The 14,665-nt window shown below is 39.8% G+C and overlaps 5 non-coding genes across 5 annotated transcripts; all 5 read right to left on the bottom strand.

Annotated features, from left to right (window-relative positions):
• Nucleotides 1-1,127: 1,127 nt before the first annotated feature.
• On the bottom strand, nucleotides 1,128-1,215 carry trnay-gua (transfer RNA tyrosine (anticodon GUA)). The gene is given in 2 exon segments: nucleotides 1,128-1,163; nucleotides 1,179-1,215. It is a non-coding gene; the product is annotated as a tRNA-Tyr (tRNA).
• Nucleotides 1,216-2,354: 1,139 nt separating this feature from the next.
• trnay-gua (transfer RNA tyrosine (anticodon GUA)) lies at nucleotides 2,355-2,442 on the bottom strand. Its single transcript is given in 2 exon segments — nucleotides 2,355-2,390; nucleotides 2,406-2,442. It is a non-coding gene; the product is annotated as a tRNA-Tyr (tRNA).
• Nucleotides 2,443-2,699: 257 nt separating this feature from the next.
• trnay-gua (transfer RNA tyrosine (anticodon GUA)) lies at nucleotides 2,700-2,787 on the bottom strand. Its single transcript is given in 2 exon segments — nucleotides 2,700-2,735; nucleotides 2,751-2,787. It is a non-coding gene; the product is annotated as a tRNA-Tyr (tRNA).
• Nucleotides 2,788-8,915: 6,128 nt separating this feature from the next.
• On the bottom strand, nucleotides 8,916-9,003 carry trnay-gua (transfer RNA tyrosine (anticodon GUA)). Its single transcript is given in 2 exon segments — nucleotides 8,916-8,951; nucleotides 8,967-9,003. It is a non-coding gene; the product is annotated as a tRNA-Tyr (tRNA).
• A 1,647-nt stretch (nucleotides 9,004-10,650) lies between these two features.
• trnay-gua (transfer RNA tyrosine (anticodon GUA)) lies at nucleotides 10,651-10,738 on the bottom strand. The gene is given in 2 exon segments: nucleotides 10,651-10,686; nucleotides 10,702-10,738. It is a non-coding gene; the product is annotated as a tRNA-Tyr (tRNA).
• Between the last annotated feature and the right edge of the window lie 3,927 nt (nucleotides 10,739-14,665).

Raw genomic sequence — 14,665 nt, 5'->3', positions numbered from 1 at the left:
TAATATTTTGTCTAGAATAAATTTGAGAACTACTTTTCATGTACAATTACAGTTTTTCTCCATAGGTTTGGCACATTTCTTGAAACCGAGATGATATTTTCAAAACTGCAAGCTCATCAGTTCATTATCAAAGGCACATATCTATCCCGAAACTGCTCACACATGCTTCACTCCTAATTCCTTTCCCAAACAAAAAGTTGGTACAGTCACATTTGCAAAGATCCTTTTCAATTGCTTTGGCTCATCTGCATTCACTTAGTTATTTTGCCAAAAATAACTTGGATGATTTTGCACATATCTTTGGATCATCTGCAAAAGCTCATATCTCTCACAAAACAGCTCACCTAAGTGTCAAAATCTAATTTCTATTTCACACAAGTAATCAGTGCCCCCAAAATGCATCGTCCCTGTGGCATTCTGTGAGCACGACAAGTAAAAATCATTAGATGTTTTCTAACAACAGCTAACAAAATACAATTGTATATAAAACTGAGGGGGGAAAAGGGATTTTACAAGACCAGCATTCAAAGTTTGCAGTTTGACATACTCACATACTTTTGATCAAGAATTAAACAGGAAGCAGGTTAAACAGCTCTTCCTATACAGTTTAGAATAAAAAACAAAAAAACTGCCATCTCTTCTCTTTTCCTAATCTCATCTAATCTGACGCAGACTCTTACCATCTCAACACTTGTTTCCTTCTACCATAACTGTTATACATTAATCTGTTATACATCCGCTCTACAAACTGAACTTACAAATGTTGCCATGTCTTGAGAAATAAAACAGGAATTGGAACATGACACGGTTGTAGAAAAGAAAGTTTTTGGAAAAGCTCTGTGGAACAAGGAGGAATTATGGCATTATCAAACTGGGTATATTCAGATGAATTAGCCACAATTAACCTAAGGATTTCAGATCAGACCTTCTACAGTCCTCCGCTCTAACAACTGAGCTATCGAAGGTTGCAATCTCATCTCAAGAACATCTGAGGAATTGGGATAACACTCTACAGTTTGCTCGACAAACGGAACTTACAAATGTTTCGAACTGGGTATATTCAGATAAATTAGCCACAATTATTTGTATTTCCTTTCTGTGATTAAGATTGGGAATTCTCCAAATACTCCTTCGAGCCAGAGTCGAACCAGCGACCTAAGGATATCAACTGAGACCTTCTACAGTCCTCCGCTCTACCAACTGAGCTATCGAAGGTTGCTGTTTATTCTCAAGAACATCTGAGGAATGAATTAGCCACAAATCTTTTTATTTCCTATGATTGATTAAGATTGGGAATTCTCCTAAAACTTATTCGAGCCAGATTTGAACCTGCGACCTAAGGATTTCAACAGAGACCTTCTACAGTCCGCTCCACCAACTGAGCTATCGAAGGTTGATGTGTCTTATCAAGAACATCTGAGGAATGGGGATAACAAAGTATAACTCGTCAACAAGAAACTGTGAAATTTTTAAATTTGTTTATTTAGATGAGTTGGAGAAATGTATTTTTATTTCCTATTTGTGATTAAAATTTGGAATTCTCCAAAAAATCCTTCTAGCCGGATTTGAACCAGCGACCTAAGGATTTCTGCTGAGACCTTCTACAGTCCTCCGCTCTCCCAACTGAGCTATCGAAGGTTGTTGTGTCTTATCAAGAACATCTGAGGAATTGAGATAACAAAGTATAACTCGTCAAGGAGCAACTGTGACATTTTTAAATTTGTATATTTCGATGAGTTGGAGAAATGTATTTTTATTTCCTATTTGTGATTAAGATTGGGAATTCTCCAAAAACTCCTTCGAGCCAGAATTGAACCAGCGACCTAAGGATTTCAACCAAGACCTTTTACAGTCCTCCCCTCTACCAACTGAGCTATCAAAGGTTGCTGTGTCTTCTCAAGAACATCTGAGGAATGAATTTGCCACAAATCTTTTTATTTCCTATTATTGATTAAGATTGGGAATTCTCCAAAAACTCCTTCGAGCCGGATTTGAACAAGCAACCTAAGGATTTCAACCAGCGACCTAAGGATTTCAACAGAGACCTTGAGTTAGAGAAATGTATTTTTATTTCCTATTTGAGATTAAGATTGGGAATTTTCCAAAAACTCTGTTGAGACGGATTTGAACCAGCAACCTAAGGATTTCAACGGAGACCTTCTACAGTCCTCCGCTCTACCAACTGTGTTACACAAGGTTGCTGAGTCTTCTCAAGAACATCTGAGGAATGGGGATAACAATGTATAAATCGCCAAAGAGCAACTGTGACACTTTTAAATTTGTATATTTAGATGAGTGAGAGAAATGTATTTTTATTTCCTATTATTGATTAAGATTGGGAATTCTCCAAAAACTCCTTCGAGCCGGAGTCGAACCAGCGACCTAAGGATATCAGCTGAGACCTTCTACAGTCCTCCGCTCTACCAACTGAGCTATCGAAGTTTGCAGCCTCTTCTCAAGAACATCTGAGGAATTGGGATAATACTCGACAGTCCGCTCTACAAACTGAACTTACAAATGTTGCCATGTCTTGAGAAATAAAACAGGAATTGGGACATGTCGTAGAGAAGAAAGTTTATGGAAAGGTTTTGTGGAACAAGGAGGATTTGTGGCATTTTCGAACTGGGTATATTCAGATCAATTAGCCACAATTATTTGTATTTCCTATTTGTGATTAAGATTGGAAATTCTCCAAATACTCCTTCGAGCCGGATTCTAACCAGCGACCTAAGGATTTCAGCTAAGACCTTCTACAGTCCTCCGCTCTACCAACTGAGCTATCGAAGGTTGCAATCTCATCTCAAGAACATCTGAGGAATTGGGATAACACTCCACAGTCTGCGCGCCAAACTGAACTTACAAATGTTGCCATGTCTTATTAAATAAAACAGGAATTGGGACATGACACGTCGTAGAGAAGAAAGTTTATGGAAAAAATTTGTGGAACAATGAAGAACTGTGGCATTTTCAAATTGGGTGTATTGAGATGAATTAGCCAGTTATTTTTATATCCTATTTTGGGAATTTTCCAAAAACTCGATCGAGCCGGAGTTGAACCAGCGACATAAGGAATTATGCTGAGACCTTCTACAGTCCTCCGCACTACCATATGAGCTATCGAAGGTTAAAATCTCTTTTCAAGAACATCTGAGGTATTGGGATAATACTCCACAGTCCGCTCTACAAACTGAACTTACATAAGTTGCCATGTCTTATTAAATAAAAAAGGATTTGGGACATGACACGTCATAGAGAAGAATGTTTATGGAAAGGCTTTGTGGAAGAAGGAAGCATTTTGGCATTTTCAAATTGGGTGTATTGAAATGAATTAGCCACAAAAGTTTTTATTTCCTATTTTTGATTAAGATTGGGAATTGTCAAAAAACGCCTTCGAGCCGGAGTTGAACCAGCGACCTAAGGACCTCAGCTGAGACCTTCTACAGTCCTCCGCTCTACCAAATGAGCTATCGAAGGTTGCAGCCTCTTTTCAAGAACATCTGAGGAATTGGGATTACACTCTACAGTTCGCTCTACAAACTTAACTTACAAATGTTGCCATGTCTTGAGAAATAAAACAGGAATTGGAAAATGACACGGATGTAGATCAGAAAGTTTATGGAAATGCTTTGTAGAACAAGGAGTAATTCTAATTGTGACATTTCCGAACTGGGCATATTCAGATGAATTAGCTGCAATTAATTGTATTACCTATTTCTGGAATTCTCCAAAACTCTTTCAAGACTGAGTCAAACCAGTGACCTAAGGACCTCAGCTGAGACCTTCTACAGTCCTCCGCTCTACCAACTGAGCTATCGAAGGTTGCAGCCTCTTCTCAAGAACATCTGAGGAATTGGGATAACACTCTACAGTCCGTTCTACAAACTGAACTTACAAATATTGCCATGTCTTGAGAAATAAAACAGGAATTGGGACATGACACGTCGTAGAGAAGAAAGTTTATGGAAAGGTTTTGTGGAACAAGGAGGATTTGTGGCATTTTCGAACTGGGCATATTCAGATGAATTAGCTGCAATTAATTGTATTTCCTATTTCTGGAATTCTCCAAAACTCTTTCAAGACTGAGTCAAACCAGCTACCTAAGGACCTCAGCTGAGACCTTCTACAGTCCTCCGCTCTACCAACTGAGCTATCGAAAGTTGCAGCCTCTTCTCAAGAACATCTGAGGAATTGGGATAAAACTCTACAGTCCGCTCTACAAACTGAACTTACAAATGTTGCCATGTCTTGAGAAATAAAACAGGAATTGGGACATGACACGTCGTAGAGAAGAAAGTTTATGGAAAGGTTTTGTGGAACAAGGAGGATTTGTGGCATTTTCGAACTGGGTATATTCAGATGAATTAGCCACAATTATTTTTATTTCCTATTTGTGATTAAGATTGGGAATTCTCCAAAAACTCCTTCGAGCCAGAGACCTAAAGATTTCAGCTGAGACCTTCTACAGTCCTCCGCTCTACCAACCGAGCTATCGAAGGTATCAATCTCATCTCAAGAACATCTGAGGAATTGGGATAACACTCTACAGTTTGCTCTACAAACGGAACTTTTAAATGTTGCCATGTCTTGAGAAATAAAACAGGAATTGGGACATGACACGGTTGTAGAGATGAAACTTTATGGAAAGGCTTTGTGGAACAAGAAGGAATTGTGGCATTTTCAAATTGTGTGCATTGAGATGAATTAGCCACAAATGTTTTTATTTCCTATTTTCCATTAAGATTGGTAATTGTCAAAAAAATCCTTCGAGCCGGAGTCAAACCAGCGACCTAAGGAGTTCAGCTGAGGCCTTCTACAGTTCTCGGCTCTAAAAATTGAGCTATCGAAGGTTGCAATCTCTTCTCAAGAACATCTGAGGAATTGGGATAACACTCTACAGTCCGCTCTACAAACTGAACTTACAAACGTTGCCATGTCTTTAGAAATAAAACAGGAATTGGGACATGACACAGTTGTAGAGAAGAAAGTTTATGGAAATACTCTGTGGAACAAGGAGGAATTGTGGCATTTTCGAACTGGGTATATTCAGATGAATTAGCCACAATAATTTTTATTTCCTATTTGTGATTAAGATTGGGAATTCTCCAAAAACTCATTCGAGCCAGAGACCTAAGGATTTCAGCTAAGACCTTCTACAGTCCTCCGCTCTACCAACTGAGCTATCGAAGTTATCAACCTCATCTCAAGAACATCTGAGGAATTGGGATAACACTATACAGTTTGCTCTACAAACGGAACTTACAAATGTTGCCATGTCTTGAGAAATAAAACAGGAATTGGGACATGACACGGTTGTAGAGATGAAACTTTATGGAAAGGCTTTGTGGAACAAGAAGGAATTGTGGCATTTTCAAATTGGGTATATTGAGATGAATTAGCCACAAATGTTTTTATTTCCTATTTTTGATTAAGATTGGTAATTGTCAAAAAAAATCCTTCAAGCCGGAGTCGAACCAGCGACCTAAGGGTTTCAGCTGAGGCCTTCCACAGTTCTCGGCTCTACAAACTGAGCTATCGAAGGTTGCAATGTCTTCTCAAGAACATCTGAGGAATTGGGATAACACTCTACAGTCCGCTCTCCAAACTGAACTTACAAACGTTGCCATGTCTTGAGAATTAAAACAGGAATTGGAACATGACAGTTGTAGAGAAGAAAGTTTATGGAAAGGCTTTGTGGAAGAAGGAAGAATTTTGGCATTTTCAAATTGGGTGTATTGAAATGAATTAGCCACAAAAGTTTTTATTTCCTATTTTTGATTAAGATTGGAAATTGTCAAGAAACGCCTTCGAGCCGGAGTTGAACCAGCGACCTAAGGACCTCAGCTGAGACCTTCTACAGTCCTCCGCTCTACCAAATGAGCTATCGAAGGTTGCAGTCTCTTTTCAAGAACATCTGAGGAATTGGGATAACACTCTACAGTTCGCTCTACAAACTTAACTTACAAATGTTGCCATGTCTTGAGAAATAAAACAGGAATTGGAAAATGACACGGATATAGATCAGAAAGTTTATGGAAATGCTTTGTAGAACAAGGAGTAATTCTAATTGTGACATTTCCGAACTGGGCATATTCAGATTAATTAGCTGCAATTAATTTTATTTCCTATTTCCGGTAATTCTCCAAAATTCTTTCAAGACTGAGTCAAACCATCTACCTAAGGACCTCAGCTGAGACCTTCTACAGTCCTCCGCTCTACCAACTGAGCTATCGAAGGTTGCAGCCTCTTCTCAAGAACATCTGAGGAATTGAGATAACACTCTACAGTCCGCTCTACAAACTGAACTTTCAAATGTTGCCATGTCTTGAGAAATAAAACAGGAATTTGGACATGACACAGTTGTAGAGAAGAAAGTTTATGGAAAGGCTCTGTGGAACAAGGAGGAATTGTGGCATTTTCGAACTGGGTATATTCAGATGAATTAGCAACAATAATTTGTATTTCCTATTTGTGATTAAGATTGGGAATTCTCCAAAAACTCCTTCGAGCCAGAGACCTAAGGATTTCAGCTGAGACCTTCTACAGTGCACCGCTCTACCAACCAAGCTATCGAAGGTATTAATCTCATCTCAAGAACATCTGAGGAATTGGGATAACACTCTACAGTTTGCTCTACAAACGGAACTTTTAAATGTTGCCATGTCTTGAGAAATAAAACAGGAATTGGGACATGACACGGTTGTAGAGATGAAACTTTATGGAAAGGCTTTGTGGAACAAGAAGGAATTGTGGCATTTTCAAATTGTGTGTATTGAGATGAATTAGCCACAAATGTTTTTATTTCCTATTTTCCATTAAGATTGGTAATTGTCAAAAAAATCCTTCGAGCCGGAGTCGAACCAGCGACCTAAGGAGTTCAGCTGAGGCCTTCTACAGTTCTCGGCTCTAAAAATTGAGCTATCGAAGGTTGCAATCTCTTCTCAAGAACATCTGAGGAATTGGGATAACACTCTACAGTCCGCTCTATAAACTGAACTTACAAACGTTGCCATGTCTTGAGAAATAAAACAGGAATTGGGACATGACACAGTTGTAGAGAAGAAAGTTTATGGAAATGCTCTGTGGAACAAGGAGGAATTGTGGCATTTTCGAACTGGGTATATTCAGATGAATTAGCCACAATAAATTTTATTTCCTATTTGTGATTAAGATTGGGAATTCTCCAAAAACTCATTCGAGCCAGAGACCTAAGGATTTCAGCTAAGACCTTCTACAGTCCTCCGGTCTACCAACTGAGCTATCGAAGTTATCAACCTCATCTCAAGAACATCTGAGGAATTGGGATAACACTATACAGTTTGCTCTACAAACGGAACTTACAAATGTTGCCATGTCTTGAGAAATAAAACAGGAATTGGGACATGACACGGTTGTAGAGATGAAACTTTATGGAAAGGCTTTGTGGAACAAGAAGGAATTGTGGCATTTTCAAATTGGGTATATTGAGATGAATTAGCCACAAATGTTTTTATTTCCTATTTTTGATTAAGATTGGTAATTGTCAAAAAAAATCCTTCAAGCCGGAGTCGAACCAGCGACCTAAGGATTTCAGCTGAGGCCTTCTACAGTTCTCGGCTCTACAAACTGAGCTATCGAAGGTTGCAATGTCTTCTCAAGAACATCTGAGGAATTGGGATAACACTCTACAGTCCGCTCTCCAAACTGAACTTACAAACGTTGCCATGTCTTGAGAAATAAAACAGGAATTGGGACATGACAGTTGTAGAGAAGAAAGTTTATGGAAAGGCTTTGTGGAAGAAGGAAGAATTTTGGCATTTTCAAATTGGGTGTATTGAAATGAATTAGCCACAAAAGTTTTTATTTCCTATTTTTGATTAAGATTGGAAATTGTCAAGAAACGCCTTCGAGCCGGAGTTGAACCAGCGACCTAAGGACCTCAGCTGAGACCTTCTACAGTCCTCCGCTCTACCAAATGAGCTATCGAAGGTTGCAGTCTCTTTTCAAGAACATCTGAGGAATTGGGATAACACTCTACAGTTTGCTCTACAAACTTAACTTACAAATGTTGCCATGTCTTGAGAAATAAAACAGGAATTGGAAAATGACACGGATATAGATAAGAAAGTTTATGGAAATGCTTTGTAGAACAAGGAGTAATTCTAATTGTGACATTTCCGAACTGGGCATATTCAGATTAATTAGCTGCAATTAATTTTATTTCCTATTTCCGGTAATTCTCCAAAATTCTTTCAAGACTGAGTCAAACCATCTACCTAAGGACCTCAGCTGAGACCTTCTACAGTCCTCCGCTCTACCAACTGAGCTATCGAAGGTTGCAGCCTCTTCTCAAGAACATCTGAGGAATTGAGATAACACTCTACAGTCCGCTCTACAAACTGAACTTTCAAATGTTGCCATGTCTTGAGAAATAAAACAGGAATTTGGACATGACACAGTTGTAGAGAAGAAAGTTTATGGAAAGGCTCTGTGGAACAAGGAGGAATTGTGGCATTTTCGAACTGGGTATATTCAGATGAATTAGCAACAATAATTTGTATTTCCTATTTGTGATTAAGATTGGGAATTCTCCAAAAACTCCTTCGAGCCAGAGACCTAAGGATTTCAGCTGAGACCTTCTACAGTGCACCGCTCTACCAACCAAGCTATCGAAGGTATTAATCTCATCTCAAGAACATCTGAGGAATTGGGATAACACTCTACAGTTTGCTCCACAAACGGAACTTACAAATGTTGCCATGTCTTGAGAAATAAAACAGGAATTGGGACATGACACAGTTGTAGAGAAGAAAGTTTATGGAAAGGCTCTGTGGAACAAGGAGGAATTGTGGCATTTTCGAACTGGGTATATTCAGATGAATTAGCCACAATTATTTGTATTTCCTATTTGTGATTAAGATTGGAAATTCTCCAAAAACTCCTTCGAGCCGGATTCGAACCAGCGACCTAAGGATTTCAGCTAAGAACTTCTACAGTCCTCCGCTCTACCAACTGAGCTATCGAAGGTTGCAATCGCATCTCAAGAACATCTGAGGAATTGGGATAACACTCCACAGTCTGCGCTCCAAACTGAACTTACAAATGTTGCCATGTCTTATTAAATAAAACAGGAATTGGGACATGACACGTCGTAGAGAAGAAAGTTTATGGAAAAGCTTTGTGGAACAATGAAGAACTGTGGCATTTTCAAATTGGGTGTATTGAGGTGAATTAGCCAGTTATTTTTATATCATATTTTGGGAATTCTCCAAAAACTCGATCGAGCCGGAGTTGAACCAGCGACATAAGGAATTATACTGAGACCTTATACAGTCCTCCGCACTACCATATGAGCTATCGAAGGTTAAAATCTCTTTTCAAGAACATCTGAGGTATTGGGATAACACTCCACAGTCCGCTCTACAAACTGAACTTACATATGTTGCCATGTCTTATTAAATAAAAAAGGATTTGGGACATGACACGTCGTAGAGAAGAATGTTTATGGAAAGGCTTTGTGGAAGAAGGAAGAATTTTGGCATTTTCAAATTGGGTGTATTGAAATGAATTAGCCACAAAAGTTTTTATTTCCTATTTTTGATTAAGATTGGGAATTGTCAAAAAACGCTTTCGAGCCGGAGTTGAACCAGCGACCTAAGGACCTCAGTTGAGACCTTCGACAGTCCTCCGCTCTACCAAATGAGCTATCGAAGGTTGCAGTCTCTTTTCAAGAACATCTGAGGAATTGGCATAACACTCTACAGTTCGCTCTACAAACTTAACTTACAAATGTTGCCATGTCTTGAGAAATAAAACAGGAATTGGAAAATGACACGGATGTAGATCAGAAAGTTTATGGAAATGCTTTGTAGAAGAAGGAGTAATTCTAATTGTGACATTTCCAAACTGGGCATATTCAGATGAATTAGCTGCAATTAATTGTATTTCCTATTTCTGGAATTCTCCAAAACTCTTTCAAGACTGAGTCAAACCAGCAACCTAAGGATTTCAGCTGAGACCTTCTACAGTCCTCCGCTCTACCAACTGAGCTATCGAAAGTTACAATCTCGGTTTCAAGAACATCTGAGGAATTGGGATAAAACTCTACAATTTGCTCGACAAACTGAACTTACAAACGTTGCCATGTCTTGAGAAATAAAACAGGATTTGGGACATGACACGGTTGTAGAGAAGAACGTTTATGGAAAGGCTTTGTTGAACAAGAAGGAATTGTGGCATTTTCAAATTGGGTGCATTGAAATGAATTAGCCACAAATGTTTTTAATTCCTATTTTTGATTAAGATTGGGATTTGTCAAAAAACTCCATCGAGACGGAGTTGAACCGGCAATCTAAGGATTTCACATGAGATCTTATACAGGCCTTCGCTCTACCAACTGAGCTATGGAAGGTTGTAAACCCTTTTCAAGAACATCTGAGGAATTGGGATAACACTCTACAGTTCGCTCGACAAACTGAACTTACAAATGTTGCCATGTCTTGAGAAATAAAACAGGAATTGGGACATGACACGGTTGTAGAAAAGAAAGTTTATGGAAAGGCTCTGTGGAACAAGGAGGAATTGTGGCATTTTCGAACTGTGTATATTCAGATGAATTAGCCACAATTATTTTTATTTCCTATTTGTGATTAAGATTGGGAATTCTCCAAAAACTCCTTCGAGCCGGATTCGAACCAGCGACCTAAGGATTTCAGCTAAGACCTTCTACAGTCCTCCGCTCCACCAACTGAGCTATCGAAGGTTGCAATCTCTTATCAAGAACATCTAAGGAATTGGGATAACACTCCACAGTCTGCGCTACAAACTGTAATTTACAAATGTTGCCATGTCTTATTAAATAAAACAGGAATTGGGACATGACACGTCGTAGAGAAGAAAGTTTATGGAAAGGCTTTGTGGAACAAGAAGGAATTGTGGCATTTTCAAATTGGGTGTATTGAGATGAATTGAGATGAATTAGCTGCAAATGTTTTTATTTCCTATTTTTGATTAAGTTTGGGAATTGTTCAAAACCCCCTTCAAGCAGGAGTCAAACCAGCGACATAAGGATTTCAGCTAAGACCTTCTACAGTCCCCCGCTCTACTATCTGAGCTATCGAAGTTTGCAATCTCATCTCAAGAACATCTGAGAAATTGGGATAACACTCCACAGTCCGTGCTACAAACTGAATTTATAAATGTTGCCATGTCTTATTAAATAAAACAGGAATTGGGACATGACACGTCGTAGAGAAGAACGTTTATGGAAAGGCTTTGTGGAACAAGGAGGAATTGTGGCATTTTCAAAATGAGTATATTGAGATGAATTAGCCACAAATGTTTTTATTTCCTATTTTTGATTAAGATTGGTAATTGTCCAAAAACTCCTTCGAGCAGGAGTCGAACCAGTGACCTAAGGATTTTAGCTAAGACGTTCTACAGTCCTCCACTCTACCAACTGAGTGAAGGGGAGAATGGAGGAAAGCACTACTTTGGTGAGGTATTAGCATTTCAACATGGCTAAAAGCTCCAAAAAGTTGATTATTCACGTTACTGTCTCTTTAAAAAAACGGTATCCTTTTTCATCAAACATAAATTTAATCCTATGAATTTTCTCAAAGAAAGTTAGAAGTTTGAGATCCAAGTACAGTATTTTAAATTTCCCATTGCCGCAAAAGCAAAGAAAATCACAATGAATTTCTTAATAGAGTGTGTGTTTGAGATTTGGACCACAACAGTTGTGCATTTTGTGATGAAGACATTGAAACAACTGAACACTTATTTTATGATTGCAAATGTATTAAAGCCTTCTGGGAAGATTTGTACGACTGGTTATTCCCTAAATTACCCAATCCCTATTTTCTGACTACAGAAAATGTTTTGTCTGCTATTTTTGTAAAAAGAGTCATCCCATGATCTGGTCATACTCGTTCTTTTTTTGTATATAAAAATAGATACTTGAAATCTAAACCAAATTGCTACGTTTTTCATAAAGAACTGTAATTTTTCATCCTTGAAATGTATGAAGAAGAAAAATGCAGTGCAATTTATTAGAGGAGTTTAATGTTGCCGATAGCCCCTGGCTATCCCCTCCCAGTTTATTTTATTTCAATTTAAGTTGGTATGTTATTTTGTATTTACATTTTCTAGCTTTTCTGTATAAAAAAAAGTGAGAGCTTCTGTTTATTTGATTGAATTTGGCGCTTATTTTGCAACGTCGCCACATCATGTAGCGGCAATTTATATTTTGAATTCCAGCAAAAACAGTAGCCGAGACTTGCCATTCGTGAACTTTGTTGGGGGGGTGGTGGGGGTTGCGGGGTGGGGGGGTGCTGGGGGTGGGGGGTGTCTGGGGGATTGGGGACCTGGGGCGGCTGGGGCTGGGGTGGATGGGGGGCGGAGGGGTCGTGGGGGGTGCGGGGGTTGGGGGCCGGTGGGGTGCCTGGCAGGCCTGCAGTGCCCCGTCCTGCTGCGCTGGGTCGGGGGCGCGGGCCGTGTTGGGGTGGGGGGCGCTCCTGCTCCTGGGTTTGCTCTCCGGCCGGTGGCCCTGGCGGGGCCCGGGGGTCGTCCTTTGGCGCTGCCGCGGCCTGGGGGGCCCTGAGGTGTTGCGCTTGCTCTGTTCCGGCGGGGGTTGACGGCTCCCCTCTTTGGTGGAGATTTTCATGCATGCCAGAGCCACCACACCAGCATCTACCGAAACTCAGACACAATCTGTTTCCTCCTCAGGTCATTGAATCGGTGGAGGCTGGTGTCTGTGGATCTCACTCGGCTTCATCTGTCCGTCCTTCCTTTTCTCGGTCTCTCCTTCGGTCTCTTGAGGTCTCCCTGATTTTTTGTTTTTTGGATTTGTTGGGGTCTGGATGTTTCTTGGGTTGGGGAGGAGTTCTGGTGGGTGGCCCGGTGGGTGGTGTCTGGTCGGTGCTGGATTTCACCTTCGTTGGTTTTCTTTGGTCCCCTCGGGTCTCCTGACGGCGGTGTTCGGTTTAGGTGAACGGTATGGGATTTTTTCTAATAGGTTTTTGGTGAGCTAACAAATACACGCACGCACGCACACATGCACGCACGCACATACACATACTCACCCACACACAAAAAATTTTTTTTTTTTATATATATATATATATATATATATATATATATATATATTAAAAAAAAAAGAGCAATGATGATGACATTTCCGAATGAACAATACTGAGCTCTTTAGAAAAAAAAGAATAAAAAAAATAAAATAAAAATAAATAAAAATAAAAAAATAAACACATGCAAACTTCTTTGGAATTGCGTTCGCATAGAAAATCTTGAGGTAGAGTGAAAACCTATGTGCATGGATTTCAACGCAAACTCTTTTCCTTACAAGTTAACAAAAAAGCATCTTACTCTATCACTTGATGCAAGCCCTTTAAATCCTAAATTAGAAAATACACTTTCACACTCAGACTATTTTTATTACTTAGAAAGTGCTCTCCAAAAGGGCAGTGGTCTTTGTTAGTCTCCATTTCAAACAGACCATTCTTTCACCGTGTTAACCCATATTTTCCAACGCTCAGAGTGCATTGGAAAAAATATGGAATGTAAATTTAGTCTCAATAATATACAAAAGGTCTAGTATTCACATATTACATGGCTGGAGTCGCAAACAGTTACCGCTGGTGGTGCTTCCATTGAATGTCAGACCCAATGGATCGACCGCCGTTTACCTGCTACAGCTGGGCGTCGAGTTCCGTGATGAAGGCTCCCGCCGCTAGTCGCCTACTTTTCTGTCTAACGCTTTTACTAGCTCGCCACTTTCGACTATGGCTCCAACCAACACCAGCTAGCCACTCATTAGCTGCTCCAGCTCACTCTTTGGTGTTGTTAGCCGAGATGCTTGTCCTCACGCAAAATAATTGGAGGCAGGCTTGCACAATGTAGTCTGAGTGCTTTGAAATGCATTCTATAATTAAGTGACATCCAGTTGTCAATTACACACTGTACTTTTAAAGCACTTTTCTTATGCTAGTCACAGGTGTTTTAACAGTGATGTTCGTATTACAGGTAATATCTGAAATGCCAGAACACTCAATACTGTACAACTTCAAATAAGTCACTACACCATTGAACTTTTAGCATTAAAATCACACACACAAAAAAAAAAGCCAGATCACAAAAACATTGCATTGATTGATTTTAAGGTTGATATCCTTTTAATGCCAGGTACTTTTTTCAGACCCGACAGTTCCCCTGTACCAGTCACAACAAGTCCATTGCTACTCTTGATGCAAGCAAAGTTTTGGGCCTGGAGGACACCATTGCTCAACTTGCCCGGCAAGAAGTCCGTCCACATGCACTCAGTCAGGCTGGTCATGCAGCATGGGAAGGTGAAGCAGGACTTGATCTGTGGGTGACCAATGAAAGGGATTTCAGCAACATGTTCAAACCAGACTACTAGGTTGCTTAATAGATAAAGCAGTTGCTGCGCATGTATGTGTTGAATTAGACAATATCCATTATAAGAGACTGCTACAAATCAATTCCTACCGTGCAATCGCAGCCCTCTCCGTAGCGGTCCAACACATTCTTTCGCGTGTCGCTCAAGGCATCCCACGGCTGATAGAAGTCACACATGCAGCGTGCCGTCAAACTGCAGCCTGCCTGCATTTGCACAAGAGGAAAAAAAAGTATGCACTCAATAGATGCAATAAAGTAAAGG

Source organism: Leptonotus elevatus, chromosome 1 (assembly GCF_054856555.1).
Source record: "Leptonotus elevatus isolate MCC_2025b chromosome 1, RoL_Lele_1.0, whole genome shotgun sequence".
In the NCBI taxonomy this organism is placed as follows: domain Eukaryota; kingdom Metazoa; phylum Chordata; class Actinopteri; order Syngnathiformes; family Syngnathidae; genus Leptonotus; species Leptonotus elevatus.
Note: the sequence above shows the minus strand (reverse complement) of the source record. Positions and strands in the feature narration are given on the sequence as shown.